Below are 27739 nucleotides of genomic sequence, written 5' to 3' on the forward strand. Positions count from 1 at the left end.
ACTCCATGGAAAAATAAGTACTTCAAGAGTTAGTAACTGTGAAAAGAAGATAAAGGATAATAAATTATAAAACACAAAAATAGATTTCCCATGAAGATAAATTGTAGAAACTTTACTCAAATACTCCTTTTTTTGAAATAATGATTTTCAAGCCTGCAGTGTATGTATTCGTGTCTGTCCACTGGATATTTCACCTTAATACATATTTTTGAATGAAATATTTGGATTTTTCCAAAACACACCTAGAAATAGTGGATAGGCGATTATGTTTAATGACATCCTTAATTTGTAGTTTAATGTTCATATATGATACACAATAACTGACTATTACACTATTTCTCAGAAAGTATATTCACTGATACATGTTTTTTATCCATAATGTGTACAGCACCTCTTGTACAGATACAGACTTTAAAATTCTAGGATCCAATCATAATTCTGTGAACAGTGATGTTTCCTGAAGACTGTTACGTGTCTACAGTTAGTGCGTCGTGCATTTCTGTAGTTCATTCATTTTCAATAATGCATAATATTCCATTCGTTGAATATATAATATATTCATGCTTTCTCATTTTGATGGACTTCTGGGATATTTTCAGGTATCATAAAGGCTGTTTGGAGCATTCTTTCCCATGCCTATTGGTTTGTATGTACAAAACAACTGGAGGGTGTGTGTGGAATGTTGGAATTGTTGGTCTTTGGGTATGAGAAGGTTTAAACATTACCCTACCCACTGCCACTTTGTACTGCTTCTCTCTACATTGGTTTAGTTCTTCAAAAAGCTTTCTGCGTGCATATTAAATAGAAGCATGTAAACTACCAATGCCAGGTAAAGAAGAGATCCATATTTTTTGAAGATTCCAAAAGAAATTCCAGGGAACACCTGTAATTGCCCAAATCTGGATTTTATGCCCATACCTGCAGTTCATGGGAAGAATCCCTCACCATCAAAATACAATGGAATGGTTTAACCAGAAATCAAAGAAGATCTGTTATAATAATAAGAACAACTCATTTAGTAGAGCCAAACATTTTAGCCAATGCAATTTCACCTAAAGGAGTAAATACATGTCGAGTGAATACTGTGTGCCAGGTAGTGAATGTCAGTTCCTGAAGATTCACTATTTTAAAAATATGCATATGCATTTCTCTTAAAAACTGATAGTACAAGTTTGTTCTAAGATGTATAGAGTAGCTTACTTGGATTGCGTCAAGACGGGTTTGGGAGCAAGAAGGTCATGATGTGAAACATCATAGGAATTAAGTAACAAGCAGGGAAAACATTTTCCCATGAAATGTGTAAGAAAAATAGTTACTCGAGGAGAATAAAAATGTTCAGTATGATTTGAACATGGCATTGAAAAAGGGGCTATGATGAAAAATGAGGCTAGGAAAGAAGAAAATGACACTGAAGTAAATTTAACAGTTTAATGTTATTCCAGGTGCAAAGGAAAGCGGTTAGGAATATTTAAGGAGGTACAAGGTCACATATTTGGTTTAGGTCCTTCTCTGTATGGTAGAACTGTATGGCAGTGATGGATGCTGGGAAGATTGGCGATGAAGATACCAGGTCAGAGGATATTGACCAGCAGGGAGATATTAGCATCCCAGCTCAGACAAATGATCCGTCATTAAATGTCAATATCAGATGACTGTGCTGGGCGTGGACTTTTAGAGCCCCCCCCCCCCCCGCCCCCGTGAAACTAACAGCCTAAGGTCCCTGGGAAGAGAGAGAGAATGATCATAATAAATGGATCTATGACCAGGCAGTAGATGACAGTGAGTGCTGGCAAGAAGGGCAGACCAGAGCTGGGGTCAGAGGCATCAGGATTGTACAGACAAGTTCCAATTGCCAATTTACGTGAAGAAATCAGAATAGTCTTCCTTGAGACTGAGACATGGGGGAGTTAACCGTTAATTTATTTAGGGGAGGAGCATTCCTGGAAGATGAAACATTCTGTGCAAAGATCACAGGGTGGGAGTTGTGGAAAAGAAAGGAGGTCAGTGTGGTTGGAAAGAAGTGAGTTTGGGGACAAGTTGTAAGCACTGAGGCTACACAGAAAACCAGGGTGAAGACCATGTGGGCCTATATATGCTATTTTAAGAACATTGATGTAAAAAAACCAGCTTTATTGAGATATAAATGACATTCTATATAATTCACCCATTTTAAGCATGCAAGTTAACCACATCTTCTGTATCCATTCCTCGGTCGATGGACATTTAGAACATGCTTCCATGTTCTGTCTATTGTAAACAGTGCTGCAATGAACTTTGGGGTGAATGTATCTTTTTGAATTATGGTTTTCTCATGGTATATGCCCAGGAGTGGGATTGCTGGATCATATGGTAGCTCTACTTTTAGTTTTCTGAGGAACCTTCATACTGTTTTCCATAATGGCTGTACCAATTTACATTCCCACCAACAGTGTAGGAGTGTTCCCTTTTCTCCACGCCCTCTCCAGCATTTATTGTTTGTAGTTTGTTTGCTGATGGCCATTCTGACTGGTGTGAGTTGATACCTCATTGTAGTTTTGATTTGCGTTTCTGTGACAGTGATGTTGATCATCTTTTCATGTGCCTCTTGGCTATCTGTATTTCTTCTTTGGAGAAATGTCTATTTAGATCTTCACCCATTTTTTGGTTGGGTTGTTTGTTTTCTTGATATTGAGCTGCGTGAGCTGTTTGTATATTTTAGAGATTAATTCCTTGTTGGTCACTTTGTTTGCAAATATTTTCTCCCATTCTGTGGGTTGTCTTTTTGTTTTGTTTATGGTTTCCTTTGCTGTGCAAAAGCTTTTAAGTTTGATTAGGTCCCATTTGTTGATCTTTGTTTTTATTTTCATTACTCTTAGGAGATGGATCGAAAAAGATCTTGCTGTGATTTATATCAGTGTTCTGCCTGTGTTTTCCTCTAAGAGTTTTATAGTATCCAGTCTTTAAATTTAGGTCTTTAATCCATTTTGAGTTTATTTTTGTGTGTGGTGATAGAGAATGTTCTACTTTTATTCTTTTACGTGTAGCTGTCCAGTTTTCTCAGCACCACTTATTGAAGAGACTGTCTTTTCTCCACTGTATATTCTTGCAATTTATTTGATAGTGTTTTTTTTATAGAGGAAATGACTAATTGTACGTGGTTGTAATTTCTTAAAGACTTAAAACACACCCTCTGATCCTAAAATTGCAAAGCATGTGGTCTTAAGTGTGTTGAGATGACTTGAATACTAAGTTCAATGATTATCTAATATGTTAACTAAGGAATAAGCAATACAAATATTTGAGCAAATTGCAATGTTAGTATGACACACCCCTATTAAATTGCAATTTCTCACTTGCTGATCGTCCATGGTACACTACACAGTATCTTCAAAGATAATTCCCTTATAATATGTTAAACTTCATGATATGATTAATTTATAGTATCTAAGTTAATAAAATCTTTGAAAGATGAACTTTGTGCTTTAAACTTCAACTCATGCAGTTTGGGAGAATCATCATAGGAAAATAATTTAAAATACCCTTTTCCTAATATAATGTATAAAATTATTTAGAACTGAGACTGTAATCCATATTGTTCCATTAGGATAAAATATATTGATTTATTTTCTTAAATTTAGTTTTTGGAAAATTTGAATTAGTCAAGCAGTAGTTAAAAACAGCATAGATTTTAGCAGTACACTTGTTTATAAATAATCCATTGATAATGACTTCTGGTTACTTTAAGATACCAGTAAGAAATTTACCCTCTAAGAACTTCAGTTTTCTAAGAGTAAGAAGGACAAACCCAATCTCATAGGCTAATTGTTAGGGAACATAATGTGTGTAAAGTGCTGAACATAACTTCTGTCACACACTGAACACAAGAGCATTTTCCCCTCCTTCACACTACGTCTCTACCTTTGCTTCCCCTCATTTCTTCCTCCCTTCTTGTCCAAGTCAGGAGCACAGGACAATCTTATGTAACAGGTCCAAAGACACACATTGGGTCTAATCCTATACTTTGTAGAATTTCACCGTGTGTCAAAAAATCAACAATTTTGTATAAATTCCATTATAAAGTTGCCCTACATTTCTAAAGGTAAATATTAAATTCATCATAGTTACAAAAGTAATTTTGCAATTGAAATAGTTATCACATCTGATTAATAATTGAAGCAACACAGATTATTTTGCAAAATGTTAGAAAAGTGTGTGTCTCCTCATTGACAATCTATCAGCCTAGATTAGTCCAGGCAGAATAAGAGGATTGCATTTGTTTTATACTTCAGTAAGGAGTTTGGTAATATCTATGCATTAATTTGGTAATGTCTATGCATTAATTACTTGGGACAGAGAACATGGCTATAGTTAACATCTTTTATGAATTTAAATAATTGGAATATAATAAATAATAGGTTGTTTAAAGCATTTAGATCAGTTCAGCTAGCATCTCAGAAATACTGGACTGCATATATTCATCTGAGAATTCCCTTTGAGTGCTCTGCTACAGACCCTCTCAAGATCTGACTGAGAAAAATAATGAAATATATTTTTAAGAATATGTAATGTTTCTTTCTCAATAAAGTTCTATTCCTGGTTTAGTATGAAAAGGAAACCAGAATGTTCCGTATTCTGGATATGTTATTGACTTCTCAGTAAAGAAGCAACAGTGGGTTTTTTTTGTTTGTTTTTTTTAAAAAACAACCTGAATTATATCAGAATTAGTTATGTGCATCATTCATTTCCAACAAATTCAAGGAATCAAGTACTAATGCCTGTAGAAAAACAACTGTTAGAAAGCTCTGGTTGAATTCTACTGATAGTCCTAATGTGAGTGCCCAGGACAACTGTAGACAAAGTGTTGCAGTAGGGAATTTCCAAAGGCTATTGCAGCAATTTAAGAAAAGCAATGGTTGTTGAATTAAGGTATTATGGTCACAAGATTGCTTCTGAAGCTTCAGTCAGCTACAAAATGCCTTACTCAAATCAGAAAGCTGAAGAAAGGGGCCATACCTCTTGTGTCTGTTTCCTTTTAGCAGGTACACAAAAATCCTAAAAGCCTCCTAGCAGATTTCCCTGAACATCTCATGGCCAGGACTGGATCATGTGACTATGCGGGGCTGCAAGGGAGGCTGGTAAACAAAGGAACAAAATTGTTAGATTATGATGAAACTGAGCCAGTCATATCACCTGAGTCTGGGCACATTACCCCCCATACTTTATTCCTTTGGGTAGCAATCAACAGTGTCTGTCACGTAGGGCATATTTATATCCTTCATTACTATAACTTAGTTAGCGCTCTTCTAGATAATAAAGCAGTCCATGTATTCACTAAAAGAAAAAAAAACATAAAAGAGATGATACAAATATCTCTTTGGGAAAAGAGATGATACACATATCTCTTTGGGAAAAGAGATGATACACATATCTCTTTGGGAAAAGAGATGATACACATATCTCTTTGGGAAAAGATGATACAGATGTCTCGTTGGGAAAAGAGATACTCAGCAGAGAATGAATTGATTATTGAATAGTCTAAGAAAGAATAGGATTATCTCTGGTCTCAGTTCTGCTTACTGAGAAAGTGGTAAAGCCTCAAAACAGGACCAAAATTCATAGATGCCTCCAAATTCGGGCAAAGGCAGTGACAGGGGTGGGTGGTGCGCGTGGGTGGCAAACCCTGCAGGTTCCTCTACTGCTCAGCCAGTCCCCTGCACTGCTCCAATCTGAGCCCCGGGATAACTTCCTGTTCTTCCGCCACTGACACTAATAATCAGTCACTGACCACTGGAGAGCACATCTCAGTCCAGGGCTGTGGTTTTCAACAAGCCTCATTTCAGCACCTATTTGAAAAAAATATATGCTTTTTATGTAATTTAGTGGAACTGTAATCATTTTTCATCTAGTCATGATGTTGAATCTTACCTCGCTAGAATGGAATTTCCCTGGCTTTACAAAGAGTGATTCCTTTCCTCCCCCATTTCTCCATCTTTCTCTCTCTTCTTTGTCCTTTCAAGAGCAAAACACCTAATCTCACTCTTGCTGGCCCGGGGAGCCGGAGTCTTGATCTGGAGCCATTTTACATCTGAGGCCAAGTTTCTTTTTGGTGTCACTTTATAACACAGAAATTAATGAGGAAAATCATCTCGTGGTAACACACAAAATAAAAGAGATGATTTTCCACAGAGACAAACAACTTACCAGAACAAAAGTTTACATGTTCTAATGTTTCAGTTTATATTACAAAAGTGAATAAAAGTAAACTGCAGTTGGCAAAATTATCGGGCAAGAAATAATCCAAGGATGCAAATTAAGAGGTATAATGCAGAGTAAACACAGGTTAATCATGGATATTGGTTGTTAAAATAGTATCAAATCTTTTAAGAAAAACGTATTCAGAATAGAAAGGGGCATGGGAAAAAGACCATCGTGAGAGAATATAACATGACAATATAAAATTATTCAACATTAACAAAAATAAAAAGAATTGTTTAATATGTATTCCTGCTAAGCACTGTGATAAATTTTGAACCTTTTATTAAATCGTTGACTTTTATTTGATATGTGGTATTTAAAAATAATAGGGCAAAGTTATACAGACTCAACATGCTGTAGCATTTAACACTAGAAAATTAAATTGTTCATTTCTGTACTTATCATTTCTAATTAACACATTGGCATTTATACTTCATTCACACCCATTTCCCTAATAGCATCACTTTAACGATTAGGATCAGTAATAAATCCCTATCCAAAGAGCTATTCTTTTTTTTAACATCTTTATTGGAGTATAATCGCTTTACAGTGGTGTGTTAGTTTCTGCTTTATAAGGAGTCAGCTCTATGTATATTCTTCCTTATGACCCTATGCTAACCTCCATGAATCAGAGGTCATTTGGATGGCAGAAAAACAGAACTGTTTTAAAGGGACTTTAAACAATCACAGCCTTGATCAAACCACGAGTCAAATTTAATACCTTGGGCGTAGATTTAAGGAAATGTTATGAGCACAGAAATTACAACTGGTTCCCAAGTCTCCTTTCCTTCTTCAAATTATACCTTCCCCACAAACAATACAACACCAGAAAAACTATATAACTAAAGATAACTGTAACCGTGCATATGTAAGATAGAAATGTAAATACAGAGTGTATATGTAATTTGTGTGAGGTGGTGAACACAAAAGATGGACAACTCTCTCCTTACTCTTGTCCATGTGACCCTCTGTAGACAAAGACAGTTCTCCAATGTGACCACAAGGGCACGCTGTCACTCACTTAGGAAAAAGGAGGGGGTACAGTGGGCCCAGGAATAAATAAGACACACGGAGCGAGGCCCTGAACTCCCTCCTAAAGTCGTATCCTAATGCAAACATCACACACTTCGACCCCGTTCATTCCCCAAGAAGAGGAGCAGAGCAACACAAGTTCACGTGTCAAGAAAAGAAAGAGGAAAGGGCTTCCCTGGTAGCACAGTGGTTGAGAGTCCGCCTGCCGAGGCAGGGGATGCGGGTTCGTGCCCCGGTACAGGAAGATCCCACATGCCGCGGAGCGGCTAGGCCCGTGAGCCATGGCCGCTGGGCCTGTGCTCTGCAACGGGAGAGGCCACAACAGTGAGAGGCCCGCGTACCGCAAAACAAATAAATAAAAAGAAAAGAAAGAGTAAAGAACTAGTAGTGACCCTGCGGGAGCCAACCTTGGACTCACGGGTGGCCCTTCTTTGAACAGAGCTATTTAATATGTCGGTGCACAGGAACAGGTGATCTTAGTCTTGAGTTTGGAGGTAAACTGTGAATGAACTGAATTGCTATGTCAAGTAAAACTGCAGGTGTATTTTGGCCGGGGCTCAGGGAAAATAATCACACTCCGGACTGCCTCGAGAGTTTTCAGGGGCAGTGATATCTGACCCTCAGCTTTAGTTAATGCTGTTGTTTGTGTACTGTGGTGGTGAACCTCATGTGGGAGACCACAAGGAGGAATTTAAGTTCCACATTCCAGCTGACACGAGGCAGAGCGATGGCAAGAGGCTTCCATGATAGATGGTACAGCAGTGATGTAGAGAATCAAGGTGAAGATAGAATTCCTAGCCAGAATCACCCTTAGAAACGCACACCTCCTTGAATATGGAGAAATAATGATGAGGCCTTTCAGAAGGCTTGAGTTGGGATACATTTTTCAAGTACTGCAGTGATTATATAAGACATTGATGCAGTTTTTCACTGAATTCTTGGTAACACCATTTAAGCTCTTTTAAGTAGCAAGTCGTCATTAAAATCCACTGAGCACTTACTGATGTTGCTTTTTATGACAAACAAAATCATTTACATTTAATAATTAATCGCAAACTTGCTTGGCATAATTCCTGAAGGGTATTTCCAGGAAGATGAGTAAAGAATAATTTTTAACTGCTCAGTATGATAAAAAGAATGCTGAAGACTTACCTCTAAAAGCTTTCAGAGGGAAAATGAAAGATTAAATTTATCAAAAGATAGAATTATTTGGATATAACCTAATTAGAATAAAATAGCTTGAATGTTTATACAGTATATTTTATATTCCATATTTGCTCTCAACAGTTTTTCTATTCTGAAATGTATCCCTACAGTTATATTGTAATTCCAACTGCAGGATAGTATGCTGTACTTCCAGATCCAAAACAAATTTCAGTCCATGAAATGTGTATAACCTAAGATTTGATTTTGTGACTGTCCGTATCCTTAACATCATATATTCTAAAGGTTATATTTCCTTTTAAGTTATTTTGAATTTTCTTTCCTCAATTTTTGCTTTTTGATAAAATGAAGTATTTCCATTCCCACAAATCAGATGACAAAAGTTAAAGGATTCTTCTAATCTAATTATGTAATAAATAAAAATACTTGATTCTTTTCTGATTTACATCTGAGCATACTTTTTGCTGATTCGTTCATGGTGAGAAGTTTTATCACAATTTGGCAGTAGGATTGCTGTTGATAGATATATATTCACTTCATAAATTTGAATTATTTTCACCTGTTGGTGATAGTCTTCTATTTTTAACTGGGAAACACAAATCACCCAGGTGTTGACTTGTGAATAATCTACAGTAACTGAGTATACCGTCACTGTTCTTAATTCATAATAACCATACCAATTATATCAGGAAGAATGGAATAGAAAAGAGATGCATTTTTAGAACAATTAAATAAATCCAAGGATGTTTAACGAGCAATTACAGATGACATTTTGCAGTTTTCACTCCCAGAAAGTTTACAGGATATGACCAAGGAGACAAATGAATTTTAAATGAAAAGAAAGAAGACTCTTTTTCAAGAACCATCAGAGAAGCAGTATCCAGAAGCACTGTTAGGTAGTTTTAATAGTTTCTATGAAAGGTCAAACACCAACGTGTGCTGTTATTATTAAAAAATAAAATGTGCCTCATAGAGGATAAATTAATTGATAGAGAAATATATGAAAATAATGTGAGATTTCATTTCAGAAATAAGCACGACAATTTGAAATGTTATCTTTTAGTGTTCATAATCAAATATGTTAATTTAATGAATAGCCAATAAATCAGCATTTTGATATATAAGTATATAAATAATGGAATATTGTATTTTCTACCATAAAAGAATATAAGGGAAAACATGAATTGCCTACCTTTTATGAAATAACTGATTTGGTCATTTATTATAAATTACTAAATTACTAGACATTATTGCAGTGTTAGATATTTACATAGTTGTGGTCAGTCTGCTTTATCTCAACCTATAATAATAGAATAACATCATCATCTAACAGCAGCAGTTAGACCCTCACATTAATATCTCACAGTGCTACCTGATATAGGAAGGATATTTCTTAAATTTTTAACTCCTCAAATTTCACCTCCTCCATAAATAGGTTACTTCTAGCTATGAATATAATGCAAATTTATATTCTTCTCCTGGTTTAAATATAAGGGCTATGATTTCCAAATGAAAATAAAGCATTTCAAGATATTGCTTTAATATAATAAAATATTATGTAAATCTCTGTAGCCCTGTACACCATTTAGTCTGCTATGGAATACTGGAAATCACGTTCAAGTTTATAGACCATTAATATACTGTCATTTAAGGTGTTTCAAATTATTAGCCTGTAAAAATTTATAATATTCTAATGATGCCTACTTCAAAAGTTAATTTTCTTTAGTTTCTTCCTTCTTCATTGAAGTATATTTGATTTTCAAGGTTGTGTTTATTACCACTGTAGCGCAGTGACTCAGTTATACATATATATATATATACACACACATATTCTTTTTCATATTCTTGTCCATTATGGTTTCTCACAGGATATTGAATATAGTTTCCTTGCTGTACAGTAGGACCTTGTTTTTTATCCATTCTGTATATATCAGTTTGCATCTGCTAATCCCAAACTCCCAACCCACACCCCTCCCCGCTTGGCAACCATCAGTCTATTCTCTGTGTCCATGATTCTGTTTCAGTTCCATAGATAGGTTCATTTGTATCCTATTTTAGAGTCCCCATATAAGTGATATCATATTTGTCTTTTTCTTCCTTACTTAGTATGATAATCTCTAGGTGCATCCATGTTGCTGCAAATGGCATTATTTTGTTCTTTTTTATGGTTGAGTATTATTCCGTTATATATATATATGTACTACATCTTCTTTATCCATTTATCTGTTGATGCACATTTAGGTTGTTTCCAAGTCTTGGCACTATTGTCAATAGTGCTACTATGAATATAGGGGTGCATGAATCTTTGTGAATTACAGTTTTATCTGGATATATGCCCAGGAGTGGGATTGCTGGGTAGTTCTATTTTTAGTTTTCTGAGGAAGCTCCATACTGTTCTCCACCAACTTACTGTAATGTAAGTGGCTGCACCAACTTACATTCCCACCAACAGTGTAGGAGGGTTCCCTTTTCTCTGCACTGTCTCCAGAATTTGTTACTTGTAGACTTTTTAATAATGGCTGTTCTGACCGGTGTGAGGTGGTACCTCATTGTAGTTTTGATTTGCATTTCTCTAATAATTAGTGATGTTGAGCAGGTTTTCATGTGCCTATTGGCCATCTGTATGTCTTCTCTGGAGAAATGTCTATTTAGGTCTTCTCCCCATTTTTCAGTTGGGCTGTTTGGTTTTTTGTTGTTGAGTTGTATGAGCTGTTTTATATTTTGGAAATTAAGCCCTTGTCAGTTGCATTGTTTGCAAATATTTTTTCCCGTTCTGTAGATTCTTTTTGTTTTGTTTATGGTTTCCCTTGCTGTGAAAAGCTTGTAAGTTTGATTAGGTCCCATTTGTTGATTTTTGTTTTTATTTCTATTGTTTTGGGAGACTGACCTAAGAAAACATTGGTACGATTTATGTCAGACAGTGTTTTGCCTATGTTCTCTTCTAGCAGTTTTATGGTCTTATGTTTAAGTCCTTAAGCCATTTTGAGTTTATTTTTGTGTATGGTGAGAAGGTGTGTTCTAACTTCATTGATTTACATGAGGCTGTCCAACTTTCCCAGCACTGCTTGCTGAAGAGACTGTCTTTTTCTCATCGTATGTTCTTGCCTCCTTGTTGAAGATTAATTGACTGTAGGTGTGTGGGGCAAAAGTTAATTTTTATTTTATCAGATGAAAAATAAAATGTAAAGCGAGGATTAATGGAATTTTAGAAGCAAATTCAACTATCTGTGGTAAAAATGATTTACATCAATACAAAAAAAAAAGACTAACCAAAAATACAAGGATGGAAAATAAAAGGTAAACGGGCCAGTTTAATACCAATAGCCTTCTCTAAAATATACAAGATTTAAAATAATCTGGTTATCTGCATACACTTAATGATAGAAACACGTTTTGTAAGAGCCAAAGCACCAGAAACAAGGTGTTGAAGACTGTGTTAACTGCCACTGCAGCCTGGGGACCAGCATCTTCATTGCCCCGGGAGGCTGTCAGAAATGCAGGCTCTCAGACCCCATCCTGAATCTGAGTTTTGAAAAGTTCCCTAGGTAATTCACATGCACATGCAAAATCGAGAATCCCTGGTCAGAATCCAGGTGAGTGAGTGACCACAAGTGGGCATTTGAGCTTGTTAAAGAAAATACTCTAAAATAGCTCATCGTGGCATGCTTACCAAACACAACAATTATCATGGGATTTTCAGAAAAAAAGTAATTTGACTTTGAAAATACGGATGTATACTGTCAAGGTTGAACATCGTTATTGTATTGACTACTATAAAATCATTATTCATGCCCGTGTGTTTACAATACCATGTGACGTACACAACGTATTGCTTTAAATATATGATTTACAAATCACTTATATGAACTCACTGCACTTAAATAAATGAAAATATAACGACTTTTTAAGTGATAGAAAAGCAGAGAGTACCTGTAAGTAAGTTACATGTTACTGAAAGATAAAAAAAGCAAGTTGATAAAAATAGAAAGTTTAACATCTTGGTAAAATGATTTAAATTATCTTCCTATGGACACTTAGCTAATACCACAATCCCCAACTATCTAAAAATCAAATTGATTTTCTGATTTTCTCAAATCAGTATTCATATTAGATTCTGCTGCCATTTAAAACCCCTATCACATAAGGAGGATTTGCTGTAGCATAAATGCTTGATCTTGGGGAGATAAATTAGGCACTTAGGAGTTCATCACATATTTTTCAGATAAAACATGCCTAAGAAATATTGACTGCTTTCAGTGTCATTCTGACTTGCATATGTCAGCAATACAGTTTTCTCCCCTTGTTTAATATTTGTTATTAAAATTGACAAAGAACTTGCCCCAGTAAATGCTATGAATTTTGCCTGTGAGAACATTTCCCTTTTTTTACCTTTAAAAAACATACAGGCAACAAATTTAATTAATTTGTAAAAGAAAAGTGCAAAAAAAGAGAAATGAGTTTATCACTCAGAATGAAAATGTTTTATCTAATGTTCTTTGTCTAATTCTAAAGAAAGCTCAGAAATTCACATGTTTATACCTAATAAAGAGGTGAGAATGTAATTCAAAGATATTCTAAACTAGGAAGACGAGTAATGAAGCGTATATAAACACCACCCCCCAAAATTGTCTGTAATTCACAACTCACAAGACACTCTACATTAAAGTCCCTTAAGTGTTAGTGAAACACTTTAGAATAAGTCCACAGTAATTAATAAACCAACACAGATTTTCAAAGTTGGACAAAGGTTCTTATGCTATAACATCTCAATAAAAGCTGTAGAGGTATTCAACATGTTAGTTCAAAAATAAACTTTCTAAATCACTTTAAAATGACTTAGTTCACAAACTTAAAAACTGAGAGCTTTCCTACAGTTTTCTTCTTAAATAATTGCTGTGGAAAGGGGTGTGTGAAGCAGAATTATGGAAAGGAAATGGGCAAGATGACGAATTGCTACCAGGATGTTTTTCTGCCAGGTCAATTTGAAAATATTTTTACATAAATTGTGTGTCATTTGGTTTACTTTCTTTTATAACCTACACTGAATTTTCTTTTGTTCCATATGTTTCCATACAAAGAATATATTCTTGTGTTTGCTAAAAGTAATTTTAAAATTAATTCACAAAGCAAGCAGATTTTAATTGAGCAAGGATTGTCTTTGACCACCTGTGTAACATTAGCAAAATTTCTGCCTGTCACTTTCTCATCTCTAAACGTTAGGCGAGGAATAATCCCAGCCGTACAAATTGTATGGCTTGTTACGAGAAAAACAAATAATTTAATGCTTGTGAAAGCACTTTACACTCTTGAAAGTGGTGAATATGCTTTTTGTTTATTTTTTACTTATTGCATATGTACATAGCAGGATTAGTTTCTTATGCATCAGTCCAGCAACTTGATGTTAACCTAATCCCAAGAAAGGTGGAGCCAGACATCTGTCCCATCCAAAGAAAAAAGTAAGACCTCATCCAAAATAAAGCAGGCAGAGATTGCTTAGCTTTAGACAATGCAAATTCCTGCCGGATCCTCCAGCAAAAATCTTTTCCCAAAAAAATGTTTACAGTGTAATATTTAAAGGTCTGAGAGTTTGTCAATTAAGTTACCAGCGTCTAAAAATAATACTTTTCAGTTTCAGAATGGTCAGTCTTTAACTATGTTGCAGAGTTCTCAAGGTCGCTCAGAGTTGTTGGCAAAGGGCAGTTTTCTCTTCACTCCTTACCTAGTTGAAACTTACATGTCTGTAGTTTGTGGAGATGATTAAAAATGTTTGTGCATGTGTTTGAACCCTGGATTTAGAGGAAGTGCCTTGTAACTACCACATTCAAAAGGGATAAACAGGGTGGAACAGAGGAAGGTAAGTTAGGACAGAACACTGCCTTCCGGAAGTTCTAAAATGTATGTCTAAAATTTAGAAAACTATTTTTCTCCTTGCTGAGAGTTTTGGAGGACTATCTCGGGGCCCATGACAAAGTTAGTGTGAGTCTATGTTTAGCTGACTGAGGTTAGCTTCTAAGCAATTTTTGTTCATAGTAACAAAGGTTGTGAAAGGTCAAAACAATAACAAATAATCGAATGTTCTTGGTGGTTGTCTCCACACTATCAGACACTCATACAGTGGAATGTGGTTTAGAAACTATGTCCACAGCTCAAGTGGTCCTCATGTGTAACGTGAGAAAACCACGTAGGCAATCTTTCTAGTAAATGCTTAGCCTCACAATGTCCGTAGAACTCCCCAAAGTGACAGATGTATATAATTTGGTGCGGGGATACTCAGTTTTGCATAGGGGGTATAGCACATTCAGTCACATGAGACTTTGCTTAAAGTATTAAAACAGAAGAACAATAAAGTGAGTGTTGTCTATTCAATTTAAATTAATTGAAGAAACAAACAAATACGGACCAGGTACTTCAATAACGGCTGGAATATAGAAGTGAAAAAAACAGATAAGTTTTTCACCCTCATTGGGCTTGTATTCTAAAGGAATATGCATACAGTAAGCAAAAAATGAGTAAGCATTTATGGAATATCAGTGATAAGAGCTAACAAAAAAAATTAGAGAATTAGCAAACTGGGAAGGATGGAAATTTTAGATAGGGTGTGGAGTGCAGTATTTTCTGAGAAGGTGCCTGGTTCACAGAGCTGAATCATGTCAGGGAACATTGCATGCAGAAGGGACGAATGCCAAGACACAGAGTTCAACAAATTTCTTACGTGTTGAAAAAACATTGAAAGGGTAAGTTAGGAGAAAATGACTTTACCCGAGTAAACAAATAAACAGACATGAGTGAACAGAAAGAGAAAGACAAATACCGTATGCTAACACATATATATGGAATTTAAGAAAAAAAAATGTCATGAAGAACCTAGGAGTAAGACAGGAATAAAGACATAGACCTACTAGAGAATGGACTTGAGGATACGGGGAGGGGGAAAGGTAAGCTGTGACAAAGCGAGAGAGTGGCATGGACATATATACACTACCAAACGTAAGGTAGATAGCTAGTGGGAAGCAGCCGCATAGCACAGGGAGATCAGCTCAGTGCTTTGTGACTACCTGGAGGGGTGGGATAGGGAGGGTGGGAGGGAGGGAGACGCAAGAGGGAAGAGATATGGGAACATATGTATATGTATAACTGATGCACTTTGTTATAAAGCAGAAACTGACACACCATTGTAAAGCAATTATACTCCAATAAAGATGTAAAAAAAAAAACCCAAACAAAAAACATATTATCTTTTAAATACTTTATATTTTAAATGAGGTCATTTTTTAAAGAAGTGAGTTAGATCTTATTTAATAAAACTTGTGGTAAACATAAAAAAAAACACCGACATGGAAAGTAATATGGTCATATTAATAACTTTGGCCCTTATTCTTTTCTGAGTAAATTTAGGAGTATTTTGAACCCAGAAATAACGTGATTTGGCCTATGTTTTGAAACGATCACTTTGCTACATTGAAGATACATGGAAGCACATCAGGCAGTTAAAGCAGGGATACTGTTGAGGAAGGTTTTGTGGATGCCCCTATCACTTGTCATCAGGGAAGTGGAAATCAAAATGAGGTATCACTTTACACCTGTGAGGATGAGATCCTCATAAAGATAGAAGGTAAGGGGACATCACTCTCAAGGGTGGGGCAGAGAGGGAAGGGGGTGGAAATAGTATGGAAAGATCAACTGAGTGCTGGGGAACATCAAGTGCCTTCCTAAAGTTATTGACCATGAAGTGAAATAGAGAAGCAGCTGCCCGGATTATTTTTTCCCAACAGAGTTCTACTATGAGGCCATGACAACCGTAGAGAGTTACACCTAAAAGATCTGTGGCGTATCAGCAGAACATCATAAAGAAACAAAGGAATACATTGGTTTAAGTTGTAGGCGAGGGACTAATTATAATAATGCTCCGTAGATTTTAAGCTTGGAAGTTTAGGGACTTTAGGCTGTGAAGGGAATTTATGATAGGAGGGATGATAAAGTGAAAACACATAGGCTGGAAGTTCTTGTGGAGTTGATAATTGATGGAGGTGAGCTACCAGAGGAAGTTTGCTGGAAGTTTAATGGATGATAGAGAGTCAAATGTTCAAAAATGAGATGATGTGGGTGTTACTATGACTGGTAATGAAAAGCTGCAGTGTGACCATGGACGTGGATGTGTGAGGCGTCGTAGAGGGCACGATCCTTAGGGGAGAAGAGGTGAAGGAAAAGAGAAAATGTATTGGAAGGACTAAGTAGACATCGGCAATGCACACACTTATACTGACGTGCACACACAGACATGCACAATTATTGCAGAAGTGCTGGGGGGCCTGCAACTCATCAATGTTAAGTGTGTTTAGTCCAGATGCATCGCAGTGGGTTTTTATGAAGAAGGGGGCATTACCGGAAGGAGACTACTGACTCTTCCCAGGCCCAGGTAGGAAGGCTGCACGGGGAAAAACAGCAACAACACAGACAGTATCAATGGCTGAAAGGAGACCTCGGTTACAGCAACAGGGGCAGGTTCAGAGTAGTGGTTGGTGATTTGGGGAGCGGAGTTTCTGAGGGGAGAAAAGTGAAAAGATTTCAGAAGCTTGCGAAGTACGAAGACTGGGCAATAGACATGTGGAGGGTAAAGATCCTGGGCTTCTTGCACTAATTGACACAAGCAGGAAACAAAGGCAAGATGAGTTTAGTTTTGATAGTCTTGGCAGAGAAACTGTGTACAAGTGGTAGGTGGAAAATATTTCCGACAAGGGAAATTTGGGGGACTCCTATTTGAGTGTTGCTGATACAGTTATGGAGCGCCAAAATCCTTCCATTATTCTTATTTCTCACATTTTTACTTGCTATTACTACCCATTTCATCTTCGTTTCATAAACCTAGAATTTCTTCCAGGTTTAAAAATAGAAGAAACGGCTATCTTTAAAATGTTTGGCCTTTCCTTCCGGTGTCGAACTAAAGTTTCCTAGTGATTTTATCCTTTTTTGATAGGATGTTTTAAAACGTAGGCTAAGTAACCTGTAAGTATTGGGGCAAACAAATACTTTTAAGGTACAAAACATTTCACGTTCAGTGACAATACGTCGATAAAGTTTTAGTCCGTGCTGTTCCTGATATGACCAGGTACCCTGTTGGTTTTGTCCACCAAAGGTGACTGTGCTTGGGTTCTGCCGTCTGATGGGCATATGTGGGGCTGTGGCTGCCTCGAGACCACACCTCATGGGCTTATTGGGAAAGACTCTCATAGTAGTTTTAGTTTTCAGATGCTTTTCGCTGATTTCAAAAACACAGCAGGGTTTCCAGAGAAATAAACTGGTTTTCCTTACCTGAGAGTGAGTTCTGACAGTGTGATTGCCCCCAGGGTCTAAGCTCAAGTTTTTATATCTTCCCTGATTTATTTTATAATATAGACCAACGACAAAATTCAACTGCTTTCTCAATCACGGCATAAAATGTGATAATGAAAAGGAACATGTGTCTCATACAGTTTGATAGATTTTAATGCAAAAAGACAGGAAACTACACTTGACGGTAACTGGCATTTAAAATAATTTTAGATGGTGTTGGCCTCTTCATAATTTTTCTGACTTGCTGTATTCCTTGAAAAATCAAATTGTCAAAATTGTTACAAGTCTAAAGTGAGATGTTATTCTTCTGCTGTGAATTTTTGGTGGCATATTAATCAAAACTGCTCTTCAGGAATGGCCGATGATCAAAATATCAGCAGGACATGTGATTATCCTCCTCTTTAGATGGAGTGGTGGGGCTTTTATGAAATTAGAAATAATAATCGAACTACTGCTAAACAATATTCTATTTTTCTAAGATTTAAAAAAACTTCTTTGCCCCAGCCCACTATTCAGCCATTTCTCCAAGGAGTCCTGGTCAGAGTAGGTACAAGATAATGGTGGATTATTCTGTAATGCTGAAAAGTAATGTGGTTTCCTACAAAAATGAAGGGACTATGTCAAAAGGACAGAGGATCTAGCCAAATCTGGGTCAATTTGAGGAACAGAATGATTAATTAATTATAAACTATTTAGACTTGTTGATTTCACATTTCTAAAGCTATAATAAATAAATGAATAATGTTAATTCAAAGGAGACTTAGGGAAGTACTCTTATTTACTGTAGAACGTGAATGCCGACAGGCAAATTTGTGGGAAATGCATGCTCTAGAAGAACATCATTTTGTGGCATCATTGTGAAAGTTGGCTCCGGCAAACCCATTCATGAATGCTCAATTCAAAGAAACATGTTGGGCTTCCCTGGTGGCGCAGTGGTTGGGAGTCCGCCTGCCGATGCAGGGGACTCGGGTTCGTGCCCCGGTCCCGGAAAATCCCACATGCCGCGGAGCGGCTGGGCCCGTGAGCCATGGCCGCTGAGCCTGCGCGTCCGGGAGCCTGTGCTCCGCAACGGGAGAGGCCACACCGGTGAGAGGCTCGCGTACCAAAAAAAAAAAAAAAAAAAGAAACATGTTGATGAAGATATGCAGATGATCCTGAAGTATCTTTTCACAGACGGTTAGTTATATGAGGAAAAAACTAAAACTCTACAGTGGATTAATCTAACTTCTTGACCAATATGAGGAGCATAAGTGATGGGCAGATGGACATCAGATGTCTCTCGATGTGACGCCCTGAAAAGGATATACCGTGGTTGACGGACTACACAAGTTTGTAATGCATAACCTGGGAAATACCAGCCAAACTCCCCATAGAAACATTTTGTTTAAAGTACAATAAACACTGCGGGAATGGCCCAGAGTAAACATTACAAATATATTGAAGTTAAATGCAGTACTTGATCCTAGATTGACTCCAGTCTTGGAGTAAAAAAAAAAATGCTGGGCTTCCCTGGTGGCGCAGTGGTTGTGGGTCCGCCTGCCGATGCAGGGGACGCGGGTTCGTGCCCCGGTCTGGGAGGATCCCACGTGCCGCGGAGCGGCTGGGCCCGTGGGCCGTGGCCGCTGAGCCTGTGCGTCCGGAGCCTGTGCTCCGCAACGGGAGGGGCCGCAACAGTGAGAGGCCCATGTACCACAAAAAAAAAAAAAAAAAAAAAAATGCTACAAAAAAATAGATTCAATTGGGAAAAACTAAAATATGGAATGTAGATGAAATATAATGTATCAGTATTGTATTTATTGAAGTCTATACAACAGAATATCCCTATTCTTCATACACAAGTACTTAAAGGGTCAGGATGCATGCAACTTATAATCTGAAATGGTTCATATAAAAGTGTATTTGTTCATATTGATACTTATACACAAACATACGTACATGTGCAAATATATGACGGGTGATAGTGAGGTTCTAATTGTTAAATCTGGGTAAAGTGTACATGACAGTTTGTCCTATCCTTATTTTAGCAACTTCACTGTTGGTTTAGAATTTTGCATGTAAAACATAAAAAAAATTTTTTTTTTAAATGAAGTGCTGTCAATAGAAGAATTAAAATGGTGTTAAAAGGTATAAACCAATAGTTCATCTGTAACTGCATCTTTTCAAATAGGTCAAAGTTCACTCCATAGTCTCCACTCATTAGAATGTCCCCATTGACAAATATTAGTTTTTGAATAATAGACATCCAACATATAGTTAAGTTTTGTGTATATATAGCAATATATATATATTGTATATATATATACAATGTATAACATTGTATAACAGCATTATACATTGTATAACATTATATTATAACATTGTATATATATAACAGCATTATACATTGTATATATATAAGAGCATTATATATATAATTATACATTATACATTGTATATATATAACAGCATTATAACATTGTATAAATATAACAGCATTATACATTGTATAACAATGTATAACAGCAATGTATAACAATATATAGTTGTTAAATTTTGTATATATATTTTGTGTATTGTATATATCCTATATAAATATAGGATAAGTCGATTTGAATCTTTCTAGCCCCTATTTTTCATTATAATTTTAAAGGCAGACATGCAATGTCTTACCTGAGGTATTTATTTCCCAATTATGACTGACTCTCTCTCTATCATCACATTTCATAATGCACCCAGCTCACTACTCACTCAGCTCCATTCAATACTGACTCTGACTTGTACTATCAATCATTTAGTTACCTGTTTAGACCTTGTGCTTTGGAGACTACATTCCCCTTTGTTCTGGAACATTTCCTCAAGTATGCCTAAAACTTTGCACGTAACCGGAAAACTTTACCTGATGGTAATACATTCTAGGAAACTTTCTCAGTTGCAGGCTATGAATTTCTTTCCTATATACGTTCAAAGAAGGACTATATTTCTTGCTATAGTTCTGCTTCTATTAAAAAATCTATATATGCTCCTGACTGTCTAATCTGATGCTTCTAACCACTGAATAGCATCCCTGATTTTAATCAATTATCCCAATGATGGTGGACACCTGAGTTGCCCCATTCACAACCACCACTACCACAAGTATGGCAAGATCAACATTTTAAATGACCCACCATGAACCTGTGACTAAGAAAGGGGCTCAGTGTCAGAGGGTCTATTCAAGGGGGTTAAAGATAGTTTAACTTGGAGTTTTGAATTAATGTAATCACTCAATCAAATTGAGCAACAAATAACCAAGTGATGTAGGACTAATCTGAGTAGAAAGCCACAAGAGAAAAGGAACAGAAAGAAATTGCAAGTGTCTACAAAGAAATTTTTCAAAAGTTGATACTTGATGTTGTAATTGTCAAAGAAAATGTTGAGTAATGACAAGATCCATGAATCAAGTTCAATCACAATAGAAAGATCTGAAATCAGGTCTATGACTATAGCAATTATAAAATAGATCTCATTTAGCAAATACTAATGAAAAATCACTTACCTCTAGACCAGATGTCTATTGAAGACATTCTGTAAAAATGTCTACATTATTATGAAATGGTATATGTACATTCTAATTTAATATTTGTTTTAATATCAAACCTGCATATATATGTATACATATAATAATTTCTATACACAGAAAGTAATTTTTTTAATTTTTAGAAAAATCAACTTTATGCATAATCATAAAAATAACTTAAAATTTGATGTAAACAACATTTTTACTTTCCAGGACGTCACTGTTAAATGTCATTTAAACCTAATAGTTCTATCATATAATGTGCATTGTAGACATACATTTTGCAAGTAACTATATAATATGTATATTCTACCCATTAACCAACATGGTGAATGTCTTATGTTCTCCTTACACAATGATGCTGAACTGACGTATTGGAATAGCATGTTTGTTGACTCTAAAATGTCTAGTTACAGCTGCAAGGAAAAGAAAAAAAAACACTTTTTCAAACTTGTCAGAAATATTTTCTGTGATATTTAGAAAAAGTGAAAAGTTTGACATTTCTTCCATTTTGGCAAAAACACAAAATATTTCTGAAAATAATAATGGCCTTTTGTCCTAGAATTATATATCCAAAAAAGAAAAAGCAATTAGGAGCAGGAAAAAAGGTTTATTTAAAAATTAAATGCTAAATTTGTCAAACACCCTCTCTTCTGGTGAATCCTACCTGAAGGAAGCCACTTTTAGTTTTATACATATATAATTTAAGTATTTTCTAAGTTATATTTTGAAGATGTATACATATATATGTATAGAATAAATGTAAGGGATGAAGAATAACATGACAAAATATTCTGAACTCCAGCCAAGCGAAAGGACGTTCTGATACATTGGCTAGCTGTTAGCATTCTGCAATCACATACTCCTTCAGACATAACCACTGTTCCATACTTTGTGTTTATTATTCTCTTGCTTTTTCTAATAGTTTGGCTTTATGTGTGTTTCTCTATGCAATATGCTGTCTGGTTTTGCCTGATCTTATGTTTTCTTCTATGACTTACTGTTTTTAATCAAGCTCTCTTCAATGTTTGAAATATTAACTCATACTGGTTTTTTGCCCATATTTAGTAGAATTTGTACTATATTGGTTAAAGAAGAATGAACATTTGTTCAAATCTGTACTTTTTGTTTTTGAAATCATTTTTTTTTCATTTTTTGGGTACTTTTTGATTTATAGGAGGTGTTTATTTTAATGTCTGAATAGAATGAGTTGTCAAAGCACACTCAAGTGAAACACAGATCTTACTCAACATAAACATTACTAATAAGTCATAGGTTACAAGCCAGGAGCAAACATAGAACCAGCTTCCTTCTTTGAAGGGGTAGCAATCTCTACATAGTTTCCAAATAATGTCCATTTCTCTCAAGCTGTTGGCTTTCAAGTAACAGGTAAATGTTTAATACTGGTTGTGACATACTTTCTGAGAAATCTTGTTGTTTTGGGGGGCTTCCTGGTTTTATGCTTCATCAGTCAAACAGAGAAAATGTACATGTGACAAAATGTCCATTCTCCATCCAGCCATGCCCACCTCCAAAATCCATAAATTCTATATAAAATGGAGAAAAGACAGTCCCTTCAATAAGTGGTGCTAGGAAAACGCAACACCTACATTTAAAAGAATGAAATTAGAACATTCTCTAAAACAGCATACACAAAAATAAACTCAAAATGGATCAAAGACCTAAATGTCAGGCTGGACACTGTAAAACTCTTAGAGGACAACGTAGGCAGAATACTCTTTTACATAAATGGCAGCAATATCTTTTTGGATCCATCTCCTAGGGTAATGGAATAAAAATGAACAAATGGGACCTAATTAAACTTGAAAGCTTTTGCACAGCAAAGGAAACCATAAACGAAATGAAAAGACAATCCTCAGCATGGGAGAAAATATTTGCAAACAATGCAACCAACAAGGGATTAATCTCCAAAATCAACAACCCAATCAAAAATTGGGCGGAAGATCCAAATAGACATTTCTCCAAAGAAGACATACAGATGGCTAAAAAACACATGAAAAGATGCTCAACATCACTAATTATCAGATAAATGCAAATCAGAACTCAATGAGGTATCACCTCACATTGGTCAGAATGGCCATCAAAAAATCTACGAACAGTAAATGCTGGAGAGGGTGTGGAGAAAAGGGCACCCTCCTACACTGGTGGTGGGAATGTAAATTGGTACAGCCACTATGGAAAACAGTATGGAGGTTCCTTAAAAAAACTAAAAATAGAGCTACCATATGATCCAGCAATCCCACTCCTGGGCATGTATCCGGAGAAAACCATATCTGAAAGGATACATGCACCCCAATGTCCATAAAAACACTATTTACAATAGCCAAGACATGGAAGCACCCTAAATGTCCATTGACAGAGAAGTGGATAAAGAAGATGTGGGGTGTGTGTGTATACGCACACATACACAGTGGAATATTACTCAGCCACAAAAAACGAAATAATGCCATTTGCAGCAACATGGATGGACCTAGAGATTATCATTCTACGTGAAGTCAGACAGAGAAAGACAAATATAAGTGGAATCTAATTTTAAAAAATGAAACAAATGAACTTATTTACAAAACAAACAGACTTAACAGATATTGAAAACAAACTTATGGTTTACCAAAAGGGAAACATGGGGGTGGAGCAATAAATCAGGAGCTTTGAAGGAACATATATACCCTACTGTATATAAAATAGGTAACGAGGACGTACTGTATAGCACAGGGAACTCAATATTCTGGGATAACCTCTATGAGAAAAGAATCTAAAGAATGAATATATGTATAACTGAATCACTTTGCTGTATACCTGAAACTAACACATTTAAAATCACCTATACATGAATAAGGCTAAAAGAAAAAATCCATAAATTCTAGGTTTTTTAAAAAAAATTTACAATAGATGATCTGGTCAGATCAGGTAATATATCTTAAAAAAGACTTTTGTTTCATTGTTTTAGATAAGATTTTCCAGTTGATAGCATTCTGCTAGTAAGTATTATATTTCCATGTTTCCAAGAATGTCTGGTCCAGGTTTATCATTACCTCAATGTCCCACAAGGAAGAGAATATGGGCCCTGATGCTGACTCGTCCTACTTTACATTTTGGGTTAGGTAAATTCTGACATCTGTATGTATTGAAAATACTTTTTCAAGTATGTTGGTAGTGTATCTTGAAGAACAGAAGTTATTATTCTTAATGTGGTTGCAACATCAATCTTTTCTTTCTCTTCTGTTTTGTGAACTTGATATAACATCTGTCTTCTTCAAATGTTAAAGGTTTACATCAAACTTCCGTTAATGCACCTGCAGCGGATGTCCGTGTATTCTAGCAAAAGAGCAGGGGTGCCTAGCTTGTTACGCCTTCACTTTCCTCACGTTGCTTCAAATGAGTTGTGTGTAAGGTGAGGTGCAACTGAGTCATTCCACACGGGACTCAGAGGACACAAGGACAGGAGCAGGTTCTGTGGTGCCAGTTGTCCAAGCACAACAAGTTGTCAAGTTGTGACCCTTGACGACACGGCCTCCATGATGCTGTCAGTATGGCGCCCGAGTGCCACCTCTATAGCAAAGACAGAAATTTCTTTTCTGCTTCTTTCAAGACTATGACTTCTTCTCCTCTGGAGGGTTAGCAGTAGCACCGAACACTGAACTAATGAACAATAAACCAGTGATCAAACTCATGCGGCCCCACAGACTCACTGGAGATTGAGAAACTAACTAGATTCCTGACAATTTAATGTGTAACATGTGGGTGTATGTATGTATATATGTATATATAATGTGCTCTCTTCCAAATATCTTACACTTTGTAACTCAACACGTCTAAGCTTATTTCTCTAGTTAGCGCTGGACTTGATGTGAGCACTGCTGTTGGCATTACATAATGGAAATATGTGTGTTAGTTTAAAGAGTCGTCTTGTATGACTCAAAATAATGTACTTGAAAAATCTGTCTCCAACTGTGCTGCACAATAAGCCTTCTTTTATAATTATTCTCCTGGAAACATCAGCTAAAGGGCATTAATATTGAATCACTTCACGCCCTATATTTGGTCTGTTACAAAAGCACTCTACAAGTCCAAGAGGTTATCTTTCCCTTACTGGACTCTCAACTGAACTTGCAAAGCTCTCTCTTTCTTGTAGCTTCGCCTAGCCTACGTCTTTCTGTTAAAACCTGTTATTTGGACATTTTCTTGTAAATCAGGACCCAACGTCACCTTATGATAAGCTTTTTACCAAAGTGCAGCAAACCATTTTATTTTTTCATTTCTCAATCAGCTTATCGGCAAACCTCTTTTTTAATTTTGGGGGTTCCCCCCCAAAAAAAAACCAAAATGATTTCCCATCCAATTAGTGGGACTGGGCCTGCGTACAAGTATGGTTTGCAGTCTTTCGGACTGAGAGCATTCCTCCAGCACCCAGTAATGAGACTTTACAAGGAGGTGAAACTAGTTTCACCCATCCTGCAATATTATCACGCTCTAATATCCTGGGAAGATATGTCAGAATTGTTGCAATTATGTTGGATTAGACACATAATTACTGGATGTCGCCTACTGACAAAGCGTGTGTCTCCTATGCCTTTGCTCATGCCCACTTTTGGTACTTGGGGCCCGAGGGGCACATTCAAGTGATTGAATGTAGTGTCCGTAGCCCAGGGTCAGGGAGAAGGGTGACTCCTGCCAACCCCTCTCCGATCCCAGAGGCACATACTTGATCATTAATTTAGGTAATTTTAATGTCAAGAAATGTAGACCCATGGATTTTCACTTCACAGAGAAACCTGTATCAGAGGAAAATATAGTTGCAATAATATAAAATTTACAAAAAGAGAACTATATAAGACTGATGTAAGTCAGAGGCGTCTCCTGTTAATTTTTTCATAGTTTGGTGTATTTTTCCTTTTTCTTTAAAAGGCTTTTAAATATATTTTGTTGCTAAGATATTTTACTGAAAGCTAACCATCAATCAATTACCAATAAATTGTGGCATCGTTTAACTAGGTGTTTCCATTGCCCTAAAATATGACTTAAGTCTCTTTTCTCTACCACACGCTGCATCTAGATTAGTAGGAACAGAGAAATATAATCTCAGAAAAAAGTAAGCTTTCTAGATATAAGATATTAGAATAAAGGGCATTTCTTCACTAGGAAGTCAACCCCAAATAAGAGAAGTGAGAAATTTCATTTTCAGTAAAAGCTGTTGACGTATTAACCTTAAATTGTTACTTGTGAAAAGCACCTATCAGGGTCACAGAGGCTCAGTCAGAAGAAAGAGTATCAGTAAGCGGAGACTGTAGCTGTGACTCTCACGCAAAGCAGCAAAATGCTGTTCTTAGAAACCAGGCAGTGGATGCTGGGCAAACAAAGCAAACACACTGTTTGGGGCAACGGGCTTCCTGGGGTGGAATAGGGTCCATGAGCATCATTTGACACCACTTGATGTCAAGAATTAAAGGGAATGTAAAACCGATTAAGAAGATGTGTGGTCCTTTATATCTTGCAGAAAACTTTCAGAAAATAAGAAAAAGGCTTAGAATTTTAATTGTGACAAACCTTGGAGCAGCAAATTTGTCTTGGCTATGATAGACATACGTACAATGACAGACACAGGCACACACAACCCATAAGATACCATCTAATGCGTCACTGTGACCCATACATGATTTCTGTTAGCCTAGGGCACAGCTCTACCTGTCTTCTTACAAAAAGCCTCATATTTTTCAAAAACAAAAAAGCCAAATTGAATTAATCAAATTATATAGTAAATTAGGCTCTGAAAAGCAAAGAAATAAAGAATTTACTGGGAAAAAATGTCAGAAATTGTCTGAGTCAAATTATGCAACGTATTCAAAGATCTTAGAGAAAAGTAGCTCTTAGAGAAAGTAGCAACATGTTTGTAGCAGAAATATAATAGTTCTGCAAGAGAAGCTAGAGCTGAGGAGATGGGGGGTGGTGCCTAGGGATCGTGATGGTGAAGACTGGAAGAGAAATGAACAGCGAGAATAAAGTCCTTAATGAAATCAACACAAAGAAGAATCAAATACACTGAAATCACAGTAAACAAAGTAAAAGAAAGTGAAAGTACAATTAACATACTTTTATAGAAGGCAACAAAACAATTCTCAGTCAAATCAAAGAATGCAAAAATGAAGGGGAAGTAATAAAGAATATCACAACAGAGTACAATCAAATGTTTAAATCCAAAAAACAATAAGTACATTAAATATAAGTAGACTATACACCCCAGTAAAAAAGGCCAAATTTGTCAGAATAGGTAAAAAAATTTCAAAGAGCAACTAAAAGCTGCTCATAAGGAATGCGGATTAAATGTAAAGATGCAAGAAAATTTAAAAAAAGGCTGAAAGATATACAATGAAAACACTAATTTAAAAAGTCAATGTTGCAATGTTTATAGTAGACAAAGCAGGCTTC

At 36.2% G+C, this 27739-nt stretch overlaps 1 protein-coding gene across 1 annotated transcript in view; it reads right to left on the reverse strand.

Annotated features, from left to right (window-relative positions):
* Window positions 1-3477: 3477 nt before the first annotated feature.
* LOC307196893 (uncharacterized protein) overlaps window positions 3478-27739 on the reverse strand; it is a 965113-nt gene continuing 940851 nt past the window's right edge. The window contains exon 13 of the transcript XR_013831268.1: window positions 3478-5111. The gene's annotated coding sequence lies outside the window, so the exon portion shown is untranslated. The remainder of the gene's footprint in view (window positions 5112-27739) is intronic.

This window comes from Stenella coeruleoalba (genome assembly GCF_951394435.1).
Source record: "Stenella coeruleoalba genome assembly, chromosome: 14".
Classification (NCBI taxonomy): Eukaryota; Metazoa; Chordata; class Mammalia; order Artiodactyla; family Delphinidae; genus Stenella; species Stenella coeruleoalba.